Genomic DNA, 20,019 nt, shown 5'->3' on the forward strand with positions numbered 1-20,019 from the left:
CAAAATAGACCAATTCCTGCTATGGTGCTCTCCCACTCTCTCTCTCTCTCTCTCTCTCTCTCTCACACACACACACACACACACACACACACACAGAGCAATGTCTCTGAACTGGCTTATTAAAAACAGAGCTTGAAATGTCACTTTTTAGAAAGGCCATCAGTTACAGTTATGATCCCAAGGTCGGGTGTGGGGTTGTAAATTCAGTACCATCCTAGGGACTGAGGATTTTGGCACCCAAAACTGAAATCCAGGTACAGTCCCCAGTAACAGTGTTAAGTGCTATACATTAAGTACAGACCCCCAAGTCAGACTGAGGAATTGGATGATATCTTTCTAGAACAGATGACCACACAGTCAGAAAAGAGAGATGTAGTAGTGATGGGCGACTTCAACTATCCTGATATTTGCTGGAAGTCAAACTCAGCAAAATCCTCAAGGTCTAGCAAATTCCTCACTTGCCTGGAAGACAATTTCATGGTCCAAAAGGTGGAAGAGGCAACAAGGGGGTCAGCTATTTTAGTTCTGATCCTAACCAACAAGGATGACTTGGTTAATGGGGTGCAAGTGGTGGGATCCTTAGGTGGAAGCGACCATGTTCTCCTGGAGTTTGTTATACAATGGAGAGGAGAAGCCAGGCAGAGTCAGACACGCGTCCTAGACTTTAGGAAAGCGGATTTCAGTAAACTTAGAGAAGTATTGAGGGCGATTCCATGGTCAGAAATACTAAAAGATAAAGGAGTTCAGGACGGATGGGACTTTCTCAAAAGGGAGATACTGAAGGCACAATTTCAAACAGTTCCAGTGAGAAAGAAAAACGGGAGGTGTCTCAAGAAACCAGGATGGATGACTAAGGAACTTTCAACCGAGCTAAGTTTGAAACGGAACATGTATAAGAAATGGAAAAAGGGGGAAATCACAAAAAAGGAATTCAAAGAAATAGCAGGCATGTGTAGGGGTAAAGTCAGAAAAGCTAAAGCGCAAAATGAACTCAGGCTTGCTAGAGAGGTTAAGAACAATAAAAAGGGCTTTTTTGGATATGTCCGCAGCAAGAGGAAGAAGAAGGAAACGGTAGGGCCACTGCGTGGAGAAGATGGCAAAATGCTAACAGGAGATAGAGAAAAGGCAGAATTACTCAACACCTTCTTTGCCTCAGTCTTCTCAGAAAAGGCAAAGGGTGCTCAACCTGAGGATAATGGAGCAGAGGACAGAATAGGGGAATTTCAGCACAGAATAAGTAAAGAGATAGTAGAGGAACACCTTGTTAATCTAAATGAATTTAAGTCTCCGGGACCAGATGAACTCCATCCAAGGGTATTAAAAGAACTGGCAAAAGTAATATTGGAGCCATTGGCAATCATATTTGAAAACTCCTGGAGAACAGGAGAAATCCCAGCTGACTGGCGAAGGGCAAACGTTGTCCCCATCTTCAAAAAGGGGAAAAAAGAGGATCCCAACAATTATCGTCCAGTTAGTCTGACATCAGTTCTAGGAAAGATTCTGGAGCAGATCATTAAACAGAGAGTCTGTGAACATCTAGAAGGCAATGCCATAATCACAAAAAGTCAACATGGGTTTCAGAGAAACAAGTCATGCCAGACAAATCTAATCTCTTTCTTTGATAAAATTACCAGCTTGGTAGATGAAGGGAATGCTGTGGATATAGTATATCTTGATTTCAGTAAGGCCTTTGACAAGGTTTCCCATGACATTCTTGCAAACAAGCTTGTAAAATGTGGGCTAGACAAAGAAACTGTTAAATGGATCTGTAATTGGTTGACCGGCCGAACCCAAAGGGTGCTCAACAATGGCTCCTTTTCATCCTGGAGAGAAGTGACCAGTGGGGTCCCACAGGGCTCTGTCCTGGGCCCAGTGCTATTCAACATCTTTATCAATGACCTGGATGACAGAATTGGGAGCATACTTATCAAATTTGCAGATGACACTAAATTAGGGGGAATAGCTAATACCCCAGAGGACAGGATCAAGATTCAAAATGACCTGAATAGACTAGAAAGCTGGGCCAAAGCTAACAAAATGAAATTCAACACAGAGAAATGTAAGGTATTGCACTTAGGGCGGAAAAATAAAATGCACAGATATAGGATGGGTGACACCTGGCTGAATGAAACTACGTGTGAAAGGGATCTAGGAGTCCAAGTAGACCACAAGTTGAACATGAGTCAACAGTGTGATGCGGCAGCTAAAAAGGCCAATGCTATTTTAGGCTGCATCAATAGAAGTATAGTGTCTAGATCAAGAGAAGTAATAGTGCCACTGTATTCTGCTTTGGTCAGGCCCCACCTAGAATATTGTGTCCAGTTCTGGGCGCCACAATTAAGAAAGGACATTGAGAAACTGGAGCGTGTCCAAAGGAGGGCGACAAAAATGGTGAAGGGTCTGGAAACCATGCCCTATGAGGAACGACTTAGGGAGCTGGGGATGTTTAGCCTGGAGAAAAGAAGGTTAAGAGGTGATATGATAGCCCTGTTTAAATATTTGAAAGGATGTCATATTGAGGAGGGAGCAAGCTTGTTTTCTGCTGCTCCAGAGAACAGGACCCGGAACAATGGATGCAAGCTACAGGAAAAGAGATTCCACCTGAACATTAGGAGGAACTTCCTGACAGTAAGGGCTGTTCGACAGTGGAATGCACTTCCTCGGAAGGTGATAGAGTCTCCTTCCTTGGAGGTCTTTAAACAGAGGCTGGATGGCCATCTGTCAGGGATGCTTTGATTTGGATTTCCTGCATGGCAGGGGGTTGGACTGGATGGCCCTAGTGGTCTCTTCCAACTCTACGATTCTATGATTCTATGATTCTATTATTCTAAGTAACAACCACAGCTGCCCACAGCTTCTCATTCAAGCGCACAAAGAACATATTCTCATATGTTCATACACCATCGAATTAGTGAAATGCAGAATTTGCTGCGAGAATGGGTCATTCTTCAGTAGCTTCATTCCTGGACTGACTAAATGATCCATTGGGAGAAGAATTACCCACCACAGTGGTTCTTAACCTTTTCTATAAGGGGGAACCACCTTAAAACATATTTTGTTGCCACAACCCCTCTCCAGACTTGACTCAAGATTTGAAACCCAAAATCATCATCATAACACTGAACCACAAGCAATTACACCATCTTTTAAACCTTCCTTCAGAGGTACCCGTGAGAGGAATGGTTTTTCTCCAGCTTCTTCCAGGCATGCGAAGGCTTTCTTGGCCAACATCTATAGTTTTTTGTGGGATTTTCGGGCTATGAGGCTGTGTTCTAGAAGAGTTTATTCCTGACATTCCTGATGTTTTTCATCTTTGGCTGGCATCTTCAGAAAAGATGCCAGAGATTCTCTGAAGATGCCAGCCACAGCTGCTGATGAAACGTCAGGAATAAACTCTTCTAGAACACAGCCTCATAGCCCACAAAACCCACAAAAAACTATTCCTCTAGGCAATTTGCAGCTGGAGTGGACTGAATGGCAATTCACAGGCCCACCCACCCAAACTTTGCCTTGACTCCTGTCACACAGGTGCAGAAGTGGGCTGAGTAGTCTTCAAGCCTTTGTGGACCCCCTGCGAGGATACTAAGGCCTCATGAGGATCCATGGACCACAAATCAAGAACCACTAACCCGCCCTGTAGGAGTCTGCCCAATGCATCTCTGGATGAACTGGAAACAAACTGGTGACTCATATAGATACATAGAAGGCAGGTGCTTTGCATTCACTGCAGCCTCCAATGAGTCTAATTAAATTTATGTCCCATGACACATTCAACTGCAAGCACACTAGTGCTGCTCTAGACAGTTGCTAGGGAATTATTGCCCTAGGGAACCTTACCACCCTCCTCATTAATCGGTAAGCCATGCACAACTAATGTTACAATAATGAATCGCTTCCTTTCTTTATGTATACCTCACTGTAGCAATACATTCCTGAAACTACAGGAAGCACCATCACCACCATTTTCAATTTTCAATTGATCCGGTTCATGTTTCACAAGTGCTGAACCTCGCTAGCAGGTGTCACTACCATAACTTCCTGATTTCTTTTCACTTCTCATACATTTTTATCTCTCTTTCCTATTTTCTCCCACATCCAAAACCAGTTCTTTGGATCTCACTGGTGCAGCTCAGGAGTTCATGTTTGCCATGACTAACATGGGCCTAAGAGCCCTCCCCCCGACCACCATCTTGAGGGGGACAGACGAGGCCTGGCCTGGAAAGACTAAGAGCCCTCCTCCTGACCACCATCTTGAGGGGGAGAGAGGCCTTGCAATTTTTTGTATTGTATTGCAATTTTTACTGTACACCGCTATGATCATTGCGGAATAGCGGTCTATAAATAAAACTTATTATTATTGTTGTTGTTGTTGTTATTATTATTATTATTATTATTATTATTATTATCCCAGATAGTCTCTGGGCCGACACACTGTGCAGCTCATACCCTCGATGCGGTCTTTTGTACAGATCAGGAATATCCGTGGACAGAAATGATTTCCACCTCTGCTCTGTCATGGATGGATCATTTCCTGATCAAGGTTGGACTGAAGGTCACTATCTCCAATCTCCTCAGCGGTGGTAGACCTATTAGAATGGTCCGCCCTCAAAGGCTGATGGAACCCAAAAAATTTCAAGAAGCCCTAGAGGGTTTAATGGATGGCAACATTGGCAACTCTGTCGAAACCTTGACTACCTGGAATAAAGATCTTTCCAAGGCTATCAACAGAATCGCTCCCAAGCGTCCTTTCCAGCCTGCTTTGAATTGAAATCCCTGGTATACTGAAGATCTTAGAAGAATGAAGCAGGCTGGACAACGACTAGAGCGCCACTGGCGGAAGACTCAACGTTTATCTGACAAGACACATCATATGACTTTTCTTAAAACCTATCGAGTGGCAATAGCTGCAGCGAAGAAGTCCTTCTATTCTGCATCTATTGCATCTGCGAAGTCCCGTCCAGCAGAGCTTTTCAAGGTGGTTAAGAAGTTGACTCAAACTCCTTCCACTTTGAATCCTCTTTTTCAACCAATGAGAGCCTGCTGTGACACCTTTAACTACCACTTTGCAGATAAAATCTCTCAGATAAGGGCTGACTTAGACGCCAGCATTAGTACAGAGTCAACAAGAGAGGTGTCTAGTGACTCCGTTAATGAGGTTATCTTGGATCAGTTTCAGTCTATGAGTACTGATGATGTAGACAAACTGCTTGGTAAGGTAAAAAAGACCACCTGCCCTCTTGATCCCTGTCCATCTTGGCTGGCCATCCAGGGAGGTGAGGCAACTTTGAAGTTGCTACAATCTATCATCTATGCCTCCCTCAGGGAAGGTTGTTTTCCATCAAGTTTGAAATTAGCAGTGGTGAAACCAATTCTAAAGAAACCTTCCCTTGATCCTTTGGACAAAAACAATTATCGGCCAGTATCTCTTCTTCCCTTTTTGGGTAAGGTGATCAAGAGGACGGTTGCAAACCAGCTCCAAGCAGTCTTGGATGACACTGATTTTCTTGATCCATTTCAAACTGGCTTCAGGTCAGGATATGGAGTGGAAACTGCCCTGGCCGCCTTGGTCGATGATCTCCGTCTGTGCATTGACAGGGGAAGTGTGGCCCTGTTGGTGCTCTTGGACATCTCAGCAGCCTTTGATACCATAGACCATGGTATCCTTCTGGAACGCCTGAGAGAGTTGGGAATCGCTGACTCTGCTTTTACAGTGGCTACGTTCCTACCTCTTGGGCTGATTCCAGATGGTGATGCTGGGGGACAGCTGCTCCTCTACGAGAGAGCTGACATCTGGCATCCCTCAGGGCGCCATTCTGTCCCCCATGCTGTTTAACATTTACATAAAGCTGCTGGGTGAGATCATCCGGAGACATGGGGCGGGGTGTTATCAGTACGCTGATGACATTCAAATTTATTTCTCTATGTCTCAGACTGTTTCAGTGACCAATGAGAGCATCTCCCCACTGACATAAGCTGAATCCATATAAAATGGAGGTACTCGTGATAGGTAACCCCAATCCAGGTATGGAGATAAGTTTGCCAGTTCTAGATGGGGTTACACTTCCCCTGAAAGACTGTGTCCACAGCTTGGGGGTGCTCCTGGATTCGTCACTTCAGCTGTCTTCTCAGATTGATGTGACAGCCAGGAGTGCCTGTTATCAGCTATGGCTGATACGCCAGTTGCGCCCCTACCTGAAGGAGTGGGATCTAGAAATGGTCGTAAATGCTCTAGTAACCTCTCGTCTTGATTTCTGCAATGTGCTCTACATGGGGCAACTTTTGTGCCACGTCTGGAAGCTCCAATTGATACGAAACATGGCAGCCAGACTGGTCGCTGGAAAATCCAAGTTCAGCCAAATGACACCTATTTTATTAGCTTCCGGGCACAGTACAAGGTGTTGGTTATCACCTATAAAGCCCTACATGGCCTGGGTCCAATATACTTGAAGGAACACCTCCTCCCATACAATTCTTCCCATACACTCCGATCCTCCAGGAAAAACCTCTTACAATCTAGAAAGACCAGACTGGCGGTGACCTCCCGGAGGTCCTTCTCTGCCACCACTCCAAAAACTTGGAATGACCTGCCAGAAGAGATTCGCCAGTTATCCTTGCTTGCGGCTTTCAAAAAGGCAACAAAAAGCTTTCGCTTCCAGCAGACGTTCCCCGATTGATAACGTCCAGAACCTATTGAATCTCTCTCCTTTTATTATTTTTCTTATTTGTGGTTTGTTTATTAATTTTGACGTATTGTTATGTATTTTTTTAACCATGTTTTATTATTTAATTTCATATTTGGGAGGGAGGGTTGGGTCGGGGTCTTGTGGGGCTTGTTGTTTTTATTGTTGTACATATTGTAAAAATTTGCTGTTACCCACCTCGATCCCCAAAACGGAAGAGGCGAGATATAAATAAATATTATTATTATTATTATTATTATTATTATTATTATTATTATTTATCCTAATTCTCACCACTGAATAATGTGGCACATTGTCATAGTATTTGCCTAAGATTACACTGTCAACAAAGGGTCTGTGGATTGCTTTATCAGCACTATACATGTCAGCTCCCTACACATCATTGGCAAATGGGTGTTCCCAGGTACATGAGTTTCATGCCTACATGTAAATTACCTTCAAATCAACTTCAATTCATGGTGACCCTATGAATAAGACAACTCCAAGACCTCCCATCTTCAACTGTTCTCCTCAGGCGCTGCAAGCTAAGGGCCATGGCCTCATTGAATGTATCCATCTAGTATGTATCCATCTAGTGTGCATCTAGTAGGGAGCCAGCATGGCATAGTGATTTGAGTGTTGGACTACAACTCTGGATACCAGGGTTTGATTTCCAGCTCAGCCATGGACAAGTCACATGCTCTCAGCCTCAGAGGAGGGCAACAACAAACCTCCTCTAACAACCATAATCTTGCCAAGAAAACCCCATGATGCTGTAAGTCAGAAATGACTTGAAGACACAAAACAACAACAACAGTATGCAGCCTTTCTCTCTTTCTGTTATCTTCCACCTTTCCTAGCATCATTGTCTTTTCCAATGAGATGTGCCTTCTCATGGCCAAAGTACGACAGCCTCAATTTAGTCATCTTGGCTTCCAGGGAGAGCTTAGTACTGATCTGCGCTGGTACCCATTTGTTTGACTTTCTGGCTGTCCACAGTATCCTCAGCACTTTTCTTCAGCACCATATCTCAAATGAATTGATTTTTTTCCTATCTGTTTTCTTCACTGTCCAGCTCTTGCATCTGTACATGGTGATGGGGAATACAATGGCTTGGACCAATTCTTACTTTAGTTGTTTTTATTGTTGTGCACCTTCAAGTCATTTCTGACTTATGGCAACCCTAAGGCGACCCTGTTATGGAGTTTCCTTGGCAAGATTTGTTCAGAGGAGGTTTGCCATTGCTTTAGTGTTCAGCTTTATATCTTTCAGATTTTGTCTAGTTCTTTCATAGTTGCTCTTCCAGTCTTAACCTTCTTCTGATTTCTTGACTAAAATCGCTGTTCTGGTTAATGATGGGTCCAAGGTATGGGAAAGTTTTGACACTATTACTATTTTTCATAAACAAATGCCTTTAAATAAATCAATAAAATTAGGATCATTATTTTACCATTGCAGGTGCGAGCCACCTTGGGTCCCTCCAGTGAGAAAGGTGTGATATAAATGAAATAAATAAAATAAATTGATGCTGGCATTGCCAGCTACCCAGTCTGACCTCCTACTGAGGCTTTAAAAACACACATTAAATCATAGAATCACAGAGCTGGAAGACCACATGGGCCATCCATTCCAATCAAATACACAATCAAAATACCCCCAACCAATGATCATACAGCCTCTGATTTAAAACCTCCAAAAAAAAAAGGAGACTCCACTGGTATTGTATGGCCCCAGTCAAACAACTCTTACTATCAGGAAGTTTATCTTCATGTTGAGATGGAACCTATTTTCCTGTCGTTTGAAGCAATTGCTTCATGCCCTATTCTCTGGAGCAGCAGAAACAAACTTGCTTCATCCTCAATATGACATCCTTTCAAATATTTAAAGAGGGCTATCATATCGGGAGAGCATAGTTTCCATACCTTTCACCATTGGAGGGGGAGCAAAATTTCACAGCAATAGAAATAAATGAGGAAGCCAACTAATCCTCAGACTGAGCCTGGCCTGCTCCTGTGTCTTTAAACAGCTGCCTAGTTTGCATAGGCCAGCAGCTGAAGCTTTTAATTACAGGGAGGAAAAACCCTGTCTGCTGCTGATCCCAGGCTCCTGTTAAAGACACAGTTACCAAACTCAATAAAAGAACTGGCAATCTTGTTTTCTCATCTGCCTTCAACTACAACCCCATGTGAATGATTTCAACAAAAGAAGCTTTTTCCAGGGTTTTATTTCCATGCCAGGAAGATGCTGCACCTGCTCAACTTCTGCAGGTCAGACACACAGTTGGGCATTTTAAAAGTTGGCAGTTCTGTTTCGATGATAGAAGAAAATGACAGTCCTAATTGTATGTACATGTAGTGCAACTTTAATTATGCTACAGACTATGCCTGTAAGCGTTTAGGAATCATCTTATAATAAAGAGACTAATTCATGTTCATTGTATTTAATGCTGTTCAAACAAGCCTATTTTCCTGAGTTTTCCTCTATAATTTGGTTCAAGCCCAGACAAGAAATCCAGCTCATAAGGCACTGTTTTCCATGACTTGCATGAGATTCTAATGCACTTCCATTTTATCTTATTTAAATTAAGAACTCATCGGTCCATCTGTACCACAAGATATTTCAAAACTTAGCAACAAGTCCCAAGGGTAAGAAAAACACTAAGTCAGAGTTGACTGGGAAGGCTGGAAAGCAAGGAGGGGGACAAGTGAGTGAAACATTAACAAACTTGGTTAGCTTCGGTTTTGAAACACAAGGACGCCTGCCAACAGCTAATGACAGAAAGTATTTTAAGATCATTAAGTCACCCAGTAACACTGTTTGCTTCTTCAATTGTTGCATTGTGGCTGCATTTGAAAACTCTTTCAGAGGTCATGTTCAGATGAACGTTCACTGTCTCCAAACCATATTTTGAAAATGAGAAATTGTGTTGTATGTTTTGGGGTGTCTGCCTCCTTGTTCCGTCCCTTTCACCTTTTCACATCTAAGTCCCTCTCCACTTTTGAAGGTTGGCTTAAAACAATACAGACATAACTCAGTTAACAAGGCCTCTGACATAGGGTGTATCCACACAATTGAACTAAAGTAGTTTGGCACCATTTTAACTGCCATTACTTTATCCTACAGAATCCTGGAATTTGTAGTTTGGTGAAGCACCAGACCTCTGCCAGACCAGACTGAATACATCAACAAAGTACAAATTCCAGGATTGCACAGGGTGGAGCCAGGACAGTTAAAGTGGTGCCAAACTGCTTTATTTCTTCAGTGTGGTTACATCCAAAGATGCTCCTTTTTACAAAGTCTTTTTACATCTGCCCAGCCCCTCTTTTTCCTTCTCGTCCTCTGGCTGGCTGGAAGATTTATTTAGCAGCGCTTGCACTGGGAGGATGTACACAAACCAGATTTGCAGAATCAGACTGCAGGTCTGCAGCAAAAAATGCAACAAATCGTGAGTTAGGAAATGCCATAATTACAAAAACAACAACATGCATTTCTAAGAAACAAGTCATGTCAGAGTAATCTGATCTCCTTTTTTGATAAAATGGCCAGCTTGGTAGATGAAGGGAATGCTGTATATAGCATATCTTGAATTCAGTAAGCCTTTGACAATGTCTCCCATCACACTCTTGCAAACAAGCTAGTAAAATGTGGGCTAGACAATGCAACTGTTAAATGGATTTCTAATTGGATGGTTGACAGGCCGAACCCAATAGGTGCTCAGCAATGGCTTCTCTTCATCTAGGACATCTGAGAAAAATGGAGGACTTTAAATGTCCTACATTTTGGGCTAAATTTTATCCTACAAGTGTCCTGCATTTTGGCCTAAATTTTGGTCTAAATTTTGTCCCAGTTTATAGTAGAGAATTATGGCAACCCTAGATGGGGGACACCTGGCTTAACATGTGAAAGGGATCTAGAAGTCCTATTAGACCACATGTTGAACATAAGTCAACAGTGTGATGCAAAAGCTAAAAAGGTTAATGTAATTCTAGGCTGCATCAATAGAAGCATAGCGTCTAGATCAAGGGAAGTAGCAGTGCCACTGTATTCTGCTTTGGTCAGGCCTCCCCTGGAATACTGTGTCCCATTCTAGGCACCACAACTCAAAAAGGATGTTGACAAGCTGGACAGTGGCCTTCCACGTTGGAAAAAGATAAACGCCTTGGCAAGGGACTTGAGGATAGGCCAATCCAGTACCCTTCACAAATGGAGTGAAAGCTGGATTATTAGGTCCATGGTGGAAGTCTGCAACCCTCACCTAAGAGGGAGAGTAAGCTAAAGCCATTTTTTGTGGAGTTGTTGTCTTCTGTGCTCCCATTTCCACTAATAAAACTAAAGTGGGGAATTTTTTTTATGTAGGTTGGCCACTTAAATCCAAACTACTGATTGACTTTATTTTCTTTCTGTCAGCTTTCTTCACTGTCCAGCTTTCAGAACCATACATAGAAATCTGAAATGTTATGGCCTGGATGATTCTTACTTTGGTATTTAATGACTTATCTTTACATTTGATCTTATTTAGTTTCTTCACAGCTATTCTTACAAGAAGGAGTTAGATAAGATCCTCAAGTGTAAAGAGCTATCATTAAATACCAAAATCAGAATCATCCAGGCCATAATATTTCAGATTTCTATGCACAGTTCTGAAAAGCTGGACAGTGAAGAAAGCTGGCAGGAAGAAAATAAAGTCAACTGAAATGTGGTTCTGGAGGAGAGTTCTCTAGATACCACGGACTGCATAAAAGACAAATGAATGAGTCTTAGAGAAAATCTGAACTCTCAGTAGAAGTGAGGACTAACCTAAGGCTGTCATACTTTGGACATAACATGAGATAATACTGAAAAAGTCAATAATGCTTGAAGTGGAAGGCAGTTGGAAAAGAGAGAGACCTTGTTTCAGGCTGATAGATTCAATCAAGGAAGCCACAGTCCTGAGTTTGCAAGACCTGACCATAGCAGCTGATGACTGGGGATGTTACAAGTCTCTCACTGATATCACTACAAGTCAATTTGACAACAAGTAATACCAGAGAGGCTGAAGCCAGCAATGGGTGAAGCTAGAAGTGAAGCTTCTCCCTTTCAATCTACCTATCTTCCTCCTTTCCAGTTACAAGGGGAGGGGGATGAGGGCACTGACCCCCCCCAAATAAGAATTCTGCCCCTGCCTGAAATTTTCCTTCCGACTCCAAATTTCTAGCATTATAGACAGCGACACATTGAAAATTTGCCTTTGAACTCTTCCTTTTGGTGTGTTCACATTTCCTTTATAACTTTCTTTGCATGTCTAAACACTATTTCTAAATACTCAACTGTTTTAATTTAATGATGTGGCAGAAATGTGGAGGCTGAAGGAAAAATTCATGGGGGGTGGGGCAGAATGTTTACTTGGCAGGGGCACTGCTCTTATTTTACTACTTCTATAGCTACATCAGGAGCCAGCGTGACATAATAATAAATAATAAATTGTTCATTTATTAACCGCTTTTCCAACGATCAAAGCGGTGTACAGAAATAATTAAAAACAGACAATAAGAACAGTAAAAACCACATCTTAAAAGTAGATAATTAAAATAGATTAAATGCAAGCAAAATTTAAAAACATCCAATGACATTGTTAAAATCAAAAATCATAGATACTATACATTGATAGGGGAAAATATTCTTAAACGGAATTAGGAGGGAAGGCTTGAAGGAAGAGATGAGTTTTTAAAGCCTTCTTAAAGGCTTCCACTGATCCACTAAGATGGATCCCTTCAGGTAAGGCATTCCATAGAGAGGGCGCCACGGCTGAAAAGGCCCTTTGTTGAGTGGACGCCAACCTCACCTTAGGTTGGTTAAGAGACAGTTTTCCAGAAATTCTGAGTGTGCGGGGAGGATTACGCAGGGAGAGGCGTTCCCTCAAGTAACCCGGGCCCAAGCCATTTAGGGCTTTAAAGGTAATAACCAACACTTTGTACTGGGACCGGAAACGAATTGGCAGCCAGTGTAGAGATTTTAAAATAGGTGTTATATGATCAAATCTTGTTGTGCCCGTAATTAGCCTGGCTGCTGCATTTTGGATCAGTTGAAGTTTCCGAACCTGATACAAAGGTAGCCCCATGTAGAGCGCATTGCAGAAATCCAAACGAGAGGTTACCAGTGCGTGTACTACTTTTTCTAGGTCCCCCCGGTCCAGACAGGGACGCAGCTGGCGTATCAGCCGAAGCTGATACCAGGCACTCCTGGACATCGCATCTATTTGAGATGATAAACATAGGGATGGATCCAGAAGTACTCTCAAACTACGTACTTTGTCCTTCAGGGGAAGTTTAATCCCATCAAGGACAGGATGACAAATTTCCTTGCCCGGGCCAGGCGAGCCCATCATGAGTACCTCTGTTTTCTCTGGATTCAATCTGAGTTTGTTTTTCCTCATCCAACCCATTACTGACCCCAGGCAGGCGTCCAGAGGAGAGATGCCATCCTTAGTCACTGTGTCAGTCGGAGACATGGAGAGATAGATCTGGGTGTCATCAGCGTACTGATAACACCGAGATCCATGGCTCTGGATGATCTCTCCCAGCGGCTTCATGTAAATATTAAATAGCATCGGGGACAGAATGGCGCCTTGAGGGATGCCCGATGTAAGCTCTCTTTTACGAGAGCAGCTGTCCCCCAGCCTCACCATCTGGAACCTTCCCGAGAGATAGGATTGGAACCACTGGAGCGCAGTGCCCCCGATGCCTAATTCTCCCAGGCGTTCCAGAAGGATACCATGGTCGATGGTATCGAAGGCCGCTGAGATGTCCAAGAGCACCAACAGAGTTATATCTCCTCTGTCGGTGGCCAGACGGAGGTCATCGACTAAGGCGACCATGGCAGTCTCAACTCCGTAGCCCACCCTGAAACCAGTTTGAAATGGGTCAAGATAATCGGTTTCATCCAAGACCGCCTGGAGCTGAAAAGCGGTCTGAGCACCGCACTGCAATTCAGGAGATCAGGGTTCAATATCGCATTCAGGTTCATGGAAACCTACTGGGCAAGTCACAAACTCTCAGTCTCAGAAAATCCCATTATAGGTTCACATTAAGGTTGCCATAAGTCAGAAAGGACTTGAAGGCACACAACAATAATAGATACATTTTAGCTCCTTGAACACTGTATTGCTAGAGGGAGAATAGGTAGCTCTTGCCAGAGATCTGAACCAATCATGAAGACTTTGGAAATTAAGTAAAAGGCCACTAGTAGCCCACTGGAGAACAATGACCAGGAATCACCAACTATGATTTTGCAAGTTCCTCCACCACCTGGAGCATGTCCAGAGAAGAGTAACCAAAATGGTGAAGGGTCTGGAAACCATGCTCTATGAAGAGTGGCATAGGGATCAGGGTATATTTAGCCTGGAGAAGAGAAGGTTAAGAGGCTATATGACAGCCCTGTTTAAATATTTGAAGGGATGTCATATTGAGGATGGAGCAAGCTTGTTTTCTGCTGTTCCAGAGAACAGGACCCAGAGCAATGGATGCAAACCAGAGGAAAAGCAATTCCAGTTCAACATTAGGAGGAAATTCCTGACAGTAAGGGCTGTTCGATACTGGGACACACTGCCTCAGAGAGTGGTGAAGTCTCCTTCCTCTGAGGTTTCTAAATAAAGACTGGATGGTCATCTGTCAGGAGTGCTTTGTGTACTCCATGGCAGGGGGTTGGACTGGCTCTTGGGGTCTTTTTCAACTCTGTCATTCACCAGCTTCCTTTCTCTGTCCACTCTCCTTCTCCTCCATTCTCCCTTCAAACAATTATAGTATCTTATATGAAATTCACGGGGTCGTCACAAGTCAACAGGTGGCTTAAAGGCACATACATATACATACACACATACTCTGTATGTGTTGTGTCTCATCTTTCTAGAGCAGGAACTGATTTGCAACAAACACACCAGACTAGCTCCAATGAAATGGGAGAGTCTATACCAGGGGTTTCCAAACTTTTTGACTTGTGGAGCACTTTTTAGAATCAATTTCTATGGTGGGGACCCTAAGAGGCCTAGCCTATGTCTTACAAGTTAATGATGTTTAGGACTAGTGTTACCTTTTGTTTCTTATTCTTTAATTTCATTCAATTTTTAATCTTTCATTTTACTGGAACAACCACGAAGCTCCTGGGAAGTAGACATGGAGCCCTAAGGGCTCCTCGGATCACAGGTTGGGAACCGCTGGTTTATACAGTCCATAACAACAGCCATACAAAGAAAAAGTATTAAAGCACATCTGTTTAATTTAACCTTTTAAATTGTTTCAGTAGTTTTGTAGTTTTTCTGTTTTTAATTCTCTGCTTTAATGTTTGTGACTTTGTTTCTGTCTTATATCACTCTGAGTGTATTTACAAAAAGGTGTTATAAATGTAAATAAACATGGTACATTGTTCAGTTATTTAGTTTGTAACATACTCTAGCAATTTTCACACTGTATGTACACCTGTTCAGATGCTGGTGAGAATCCCTACCTGTTTTCATTTCTGATTTGTACCTGGGTTCAAGAATCCTGTTAAATTTAGTACACAGATCAAGTGTATGTCACACCTTGGTAGACTCAGCTCCCCTATGTTTATGTGAAACATGATTAACCTTAATTCATTCTATATTTTCCCTCCCAGAATTAGAAACAAGAAGCCATTTGACACAATGAAAGATAGTCAGACCACATGTCTCATACTTCACAAAATGTATGATGAAAAGAGGTTCTGTACCTGTCATAACTCTGAAGTCTTTTATGTCCCCCTTTGACTTTGTAATGTTATTAGCTATACCATATTTTATGAGTTACTTTGCACTTTTGAAATTCGTTCCTGCACAAAATAGATATGGTCTTGTCTTCATCTGCATCTGAATGTGTGTGTGGGGGGGGGGGGTTTGTTATGTGTGTATGTCTACTGTTGTGTGCCTTCAAGCTGTTTCTGACTTAATAGCAACCATAATGTTGCCAACGTCTTTATTTCAGTTAGTATCAAAGGTGCTACAAGAGTTCTCTACATAAGGTGAACCTATCATGGGATTTTCTTGGCAAAATATCTTCAGAGGGGGTTTGTTATTGCTTTTCTCTGAGGCAGAGACAGTGTGACTTGCCAAAGGTCCAACACTCAAGACTCAAGTGGGCCAAATAGAGATTTCAACCCTGATCCCCCAAAGTCATAGTCCAACACTCAACCCTACACCACACTGACTCTCTAGCTGAATGTTATATTACATCAGTGCACCTGAGAAACTGCACAGTAATTCACAAAAGGTAATGCCTAAAATATATCTTTTAGCTATAAGGACACTACAAGATTCCTCTTTCTTCTTTTCTCCTATTCCTACCACTCCTTTTTATACTAAAACAGGTTAGCATATCTTTAAAACAATTAGTCCACAGTTTAATTGATATGCAGGATAGTTCTAGCCTATGATGCCTGTAACATAGTGGTTTGAGCATTGGACTGTGACTCTGGAGATCAGGGTCCAAACTCCGACTCAGCCGTGAAAACCCACTGAGTGACCTTGGGCAAGTCACACTCTCTCACCCTCAGAGAAGGCAAAGGAAATCCCCTCTGAAAAATCATGCCAGGAAAACCTCATAACAGGGTTGTCTTAGGGTCACCAAAAGTCAGAAATGACTTGAAGGCACACAACAATAAGTTGTCAGGAGGGGAGTCTCCACGGCACACATTTATTAAATTGATCTATACAACAAACATCCTTACTAATATCTGAAACAAGCTCTCCAACTTTGTTGTTGTTGTGTGTCTTCGACTTGTTCCTGACTTATGGTGACCCTAAGGTGAACGTTTCACAGGGTTTTCTTGGGAAAATTTGTTCTGAATGAGTTTGCCTTTGCCTTCCTATGAGGCCGAGAGTCTGTAACTTACCCAAGGTCACCCAGTGGGTTTCCATGGCTGAACAGGAAAATTCTCCCATTCCAAAAAGCAGAGGTATCCTTCCTTCTTCATTATACACCCCTTACTTTTGTTGTTGTGTGCCTGCAAGTCATTTCCAACTTATGCCAACCCTAGGGCAAACATATCATGGAGTTTTCTTAGCAATAGTTTCTCAGAGGAAGCTTGCCATTACCTTCCCCTGAAGATGAGAGCATGTAACTTTCCCAAAGTCACCTGGTGGGTGTCATGGCTGAGTGGGAATCGAACCCTGGTCTCCAGGGTTGCAATCCAACCCTTAAACCACTACATTACCCTGGCTCTCAACCTACCCACCCCCAAAAAATGGATCCCACCCTTCTCACTCTCAGAGGCACTAATAGCTGTACTCTAACAATGTTACCTTCCTAGTACACAACTCACAACACAACTTTCCCCACAACTGTCTGCCCTACAGCACCAAACTGTCTCACAGCATCTCTCACCTACAAAGGCTCCTCAAGATGCAAACAACAAACCACAACCTCGCATCACAAAATGTCACAGCTGCCACTGCTCCTGCTGTTGTTCTGGCTCCTTCCAACATCCTGCTCCAGAAACCCTGGAAGGTTTGCTCTGCTCAGAAAGTATTCCCGCCAGGAAGCATTCGCAGAGAGGGCTGGAGGAGTTCCGCTTGAGGTTTTCTGAGCTGGCGGGGAGAATATATAATATACTGTATAAGAGAAGAAGAAAAAGGTGGAGCTGACACTTAGAGGAGAAAGAACAAAGGCGGCTCCAGACAACAAAGACCGCCAGGTAGAGGCAGCAGCCAATCCAAGCTGCGCAGGCAAAGCGCAAAGGAGGGAGGGCCTCACCACAGAAGGGGAGATTCAGAAAAGGCATCCCTTTCCAGGTTGCCCAGTCTTTTCCCAATTAGGGTCTTACTCCAAAGGACCCCAAACAGCCATCTGAGGAGAAGAATTAATAACCACCCTTCACCTCCTGCTCCAGAGGGAGGGAGGCAGTGCTGCCAGGCAGGGCATTTCAACCTACCAACCCTAAAAGAGTGTGATTCCCTCTCCTCACCCTCCTTTCTCATTCCTCAGAGGAGCTCATAGCTGTATTCTAACAACAGCCAGGGTGACCAGAAGTCCCCCCTTTATCTGTCTTACATTTCAACCTTCTGCCGAGGAGGAATTCCCAAATGCCCTCCATTTTCAGCATGACCAAGAATTGCATTAAGTTACATAGTTTTTGGTGGGGGGGGGGGTTTGGTGCTATGTGGCTGTGTTCAAGAAGAATTTATTCCTAATGTTTCGCCTGCATCTGTGGCTGGCATCTTCAGAGGTAAAGATGCCAACCACAGATGCAGGTAAAACATCAGGAATAAATTCTTCCAGAACACAGAAACATTGCCTGAAAAACCCACAAAAAACTATGGACGCCAGCCATGAAAGCCCTCGCCTTCACATTTATATTAATGCTTTTAGCTTTTGTTTTGTCATGCCCCCATTTTTCTTGAATGCCCTACATTTTGCAGTGCCTTGTTAGGACACTTGGCCGCCCTGAAGAATGCTCTTCTCCCCCCCACTTTCCAGTGCCGTTCCCCACAACTGTCTGTGCCCCCAATACCAAACTTTGGTACTTCTTTGGACTCTCCAAGGGTTTCCTTCTTTTCAGGATTTTGTTTTCCCCACCTGATCCTTTCCTGCCCAGGAAGGGACAGCAGAGCTCTTCAGATACTCCTAGTTGCCTTGGCTGCTCTCCTGCCCAGAGAGGAGGAGGAGGAGGAGGAAGATGTCCAAGAGGCTTTCTTTCAGCCACTTGGCTCCTTCTCTCTGGATCCACTGGTCCTGGGGGTGTGAGCTTCCTATTATTATTATTATTATTATTATTGTTAACTGCCCTCAAGTCGATCTGGACTCATGGCGACCCCATGGATGAGACACCTCCAAGACCCTCTGTCCTCCACTGTTCTGCTTAATTTCTGCAACCCCATAAAACCCATAGTGACCCCCTTAATAGAGTCCCTCCATCTGGCATGTGGCCATCCTCTCTTCCTACTTCCCTCCACCTTTCCCAGCATTATTGTCTTTTCCACTGAGTCCTTCTTTCTTATGATGTGTCTGAAGTATGTCAGCCTCAGTTTGGTCATCTTGGCTTCCAGGGAGGTTTCTTGCTGCATCTGCTCTAGGGCCCATTTGTTTGTCTTTTTGGCTGTCCATGGGATCCTCAGCACTCTTTTCCAGCACAACTACTCTGTTGTTGTTGTTGTTGTTGTTGTTATCTACTCCCCCTCCCCCCCCCCCCCAATTGGGACTCAAAGCCTCTCACAACACCATTCAAAACATATGAAGAGACCTCCAAATAAAGGCCGAGCGCAGAGCAGTGATTTGAGCGCTGGACTGTGATTCTGGAGAGCAGGCTGTGCTTCCTCTCAGTCAGCCATGCAAACCTAATGGGCAACTTCAGCCAAGTCACACTCTCTCAGCCGCAGAGGGAAGCATCCTCTGAACAAGCCTTGCCAAGAAAACCCTGTGAAACGGAAAGAGCTTGAAGACATTCGTGAACAGCAAGAACAACGACCCAATATCTGCCCCCAAAAGTGAGGTCCAAAGTAGTCTCCACCCTTTACTTCAATGTGTTCATTGTCCCGACTTCCTTTTATGAACCTATTTGTTCCCTGAGACAATTGTGGCAGCGCTTCAGGGAAAGAAAGGAGCAGGACCCCGCGAGGCTGAAAGCAAGCAATGCAAGGAGGAGTATAAAGACTACACCGATCCTATGGAGAGTACTAGAGAGACAAGACGCACTTCAGGCAAAGAAAGTGCCACTGAAAGGGTTCAGATATTGTCTGCACACACAAAGACATGAACTCTTTTAGGGCCTGTATATGTACATATGGCCTGAAAAGAGTCCTGTGGAAGCAATACAAGAAGAGCCAAGAGGAGGCATGGAAGCCCCTCTCCCGCCCGGCAAGAGGCGCCTGGGTCCCTGCGGCTGGAGGGGGCTCTGGCCTCGGCAGGGCGGCAGGGAAGGAGACCCTTTGCTGCTGCTGCTGCTGAGGGGAAGGCAAGGGGGAAGGCGCCCATCACAACCACAACCACAACCAGAGCAGCAGCATCCGCAGCCGCAGCCGCCCTCTGCCTCCTTCTTCTCCCCGAAGGACAAGAGACTCACTTTGTCCGGGTTTGGGGTGAATTCCGCCTTGCCTTGGCGCGCTTTTCCTGAGGAGGAAGGAGGCTCCGGGCGCCTTCTCCCGATTTCCCGGCCTCCCCGCCCTCGCCGCCCTGCAGCCCAAACTCCGCCCTCCTCCTCCTGCTCCTCCTGCTCCTGCTCCCAGGGCCTGGACCTCCCTCCCTCCCTCCGTTCCTCCCTGCTGGGCCTGGGGCCCGTTCCGCCCCCGGAGCTTCAGGGAAGGAGGAGGAGGAGAAGCCCAGGACGGAGAGCAGAGAGGCCCCTTTCCCTCAGCCTC

General features: G+C 44.1%; 1 protein-coding gene across 7 annotated transcripts in view; it reads right to left on the bottom strand.

Annotated features, from left to right (window-relative positions):
* Nucleotides 1–19,781, bottom strand: part of SYNE2 (spectrin repeat containing nuclear envelope protein 2) — a 348,063-nt gene extending 328,282 nt beyond the window's left edge. For all 7 annotated transcript variants that reach the window (XM_089522735.1, XM_089522729.1, XM_089522733.1 and 4 more), the window contains exon 1: nucleotides 19,725–19,781. The gene's annotated coding sequence lies outside the window, so the exon portion shown is untranslated. The remainder of the gene's footprint in view (nucleotides 1–19,724) is intronic.
* Between the last annotated feature and the right edge of the window lie 238 nt (nucleotides 19,782–20,019).

The sequence above is a fragment of the Sceloporus occidentalis genome, unplaced genomic scaffold (assembly GCF_023333645.1).
Source record: "Sceloporus occidentalis isolate IW3139 unplaced genomic scaffold, rSceOcc1.0.p SCAF_4, whole genome shotgun sequence".
In the NCBI taxonomy this organism is placed as follows: Eukaryota; Metazoa; Chordata; class Lepidosauria; order Squamata; family Phrynosomatidae; genus Sceloporus; species Sceloporus occidentalis.